The following is a 1,909-nucleotide window of genomic DNA, read 5'->3' as shown; positions in this document are numbered from 1 at the left end:
CGCTCGTCTACAGCTAGTGGTCCTTCCTGTGTTAGTAGTGACCACACCTCTTATCAAAATATACCATCGCTACCCTTATAACACTTCGTAACATACATGTGGAGTTGCGAAACTCCTATTTTGGGCAGCATCTGTCCACGTTGCTCTGTAACACAACGGGCGGCAGAAAGCAGGACATACAGGACAAACATACTTGCACTTCAAGTCACTAAGCGATTTTCTTGATATCGTGCGATACTTTGTGAACATATGACATGATTTCAACACTTCTTTTCCTGTTTCGGTTTTTGTTTCTTCCTTTTAGGCAAAACACTGTAGATATTTTCCCCTGTGAACTCTGGCGTTGCCCGTTCAAAAACTGATTATGATAATTATGATAATGATGATGGTCATCATCATCCTAATTAGAGGCCCTCCATTTGTATCAGGGCGTTTGTTGTCGGCAACCGACTTGCCTATTTTATTGCACTTAATGGTTTTGCCTTCCCCTATCTCCCCCTCACCACTTCCGCCAGCTTTAAATTCCAATCACTCCCTCCCCCTTTTCCTGCCATTTCACAATTGTTTCTTCTTCCTCTGGAGCTTTGTCTGTGCGGCGTCGATGGCTGGACATTACTAGCGTCCTTCCTGCCCTCTCCCTTCCCCTGCGGCCTCGGGCCATCCTTTCTTAATAAAGTTTTCTTCGTTCCTTCCTTCTTCCTCCCGCTGTTCTAAATGCTGATTCGTTTTATTACTCCTCCTACGTCCCACTCCCTTCAGTACTTTCCTTCCACCACCACTACAGCCGCCTGTTCGTAACCTCTACGGCCCCAAAGTTCAAGCTTCTCCTCCCCAGAGATCCCAAAGCATCCGCCAACGTCATTTCCCTCTCGCACTGCCACGGTCGTATCTCTGTGTAGTCCCTGACAATATGGTCTATGCTTTCCCTATCCCTGCCGCAGCACACACACGCTTCACTCGGTTGCCTGTAGATACCCGCATATGCCCGTGTTCTCAAACACCCCTCCCGTGCTTCAAAGAGCAATGCAGTGCCTCTCATATTGCCATAGCAACCTTCCTTCCTGATTTCTAGTTTGCCTGTCCTATAAGTATCCAGAGTGTTTTTTTTTTCGCTTCTATTCTCTGTGCTTGAGTCGTCGTCTCTGCTCCCTTTACCTTCTTTTTAACTATTGCGTACACCACGATTTCTCCTACTGACTTTCCCTACCACTTGGTCAACTGTCCGGTCATCCGTCTCCACCACGTGTACATGCTCCTCATATAAAAGTACTTAAACACTCTGACGGCCCATTTTTCATGCTCCATGTCACGAAGCGCTCCCCAAACTTTATCTTGCTTTGCGCCTCCCTTGCCTCAAAGGACGGACGGCTCATATCCACATGTACTGTGACAAGTATGTGGCGCCCCCTGACCCTAATGTTTGTTGGCCGCTAAGTGGGGTGGCCCCGCCAGGCTCGGCGGGCAACATTGTGCTGGGATGGCAAATAAACACCGACGAGTACAGCAGCTCGCGGTCAGTTACCTTCACCAGCAGCAGGCTTTGGGTTGTCACTCGGCTGGAGGATACCACGCCTCTCCCACGTTCCCGAATGCGGGGCAAATCGTGACACTGGCGACGAGGGAACAAGCCCACGGACCAACCGAAGCCACCGAGAGCGGCGAGACACCGCCTCCACGCCTGCCACCATTCGAGCCGTTCGAGGGCGAAGGGTGTGCCTGGCAAATGTACCGGGAACAAGTCGCCGTGTTTTTCCGGCCGAACCACACACTTGAGGCAAAACAGCGCGAAATTTTGCTGGCCAGCTGCGAAACCCGCGTGTTTGGTCTCCTGCTCGACCTCCTCAAGCCGGTCACGCCGCATAACAACTCGCTGGGTGAGCAAGCCTCTCGACGCTACGCTCGCACTTCA

This window comes from Haemaphysalis longicornis, unplaced genomic scaffold (assembly GCF_048455015.1).
Source record: "Haemaphysalis longicornis isolate Haplotype H1 unplaced genomic scaffold, Haemaphysalis longicornis Haplotype H1 scaffold_8, whole genome shotgun sequence".
Classification (NCBI taxonomy): Eukaryota; Metazoa; Arthropoda; class Arachnida; order Ixodida; family Ixodidae; genus Haemaphysalis; species Haemaphysalis longicornis.
Note: the sequence above shows the minus strand (reverse complement) of the source record.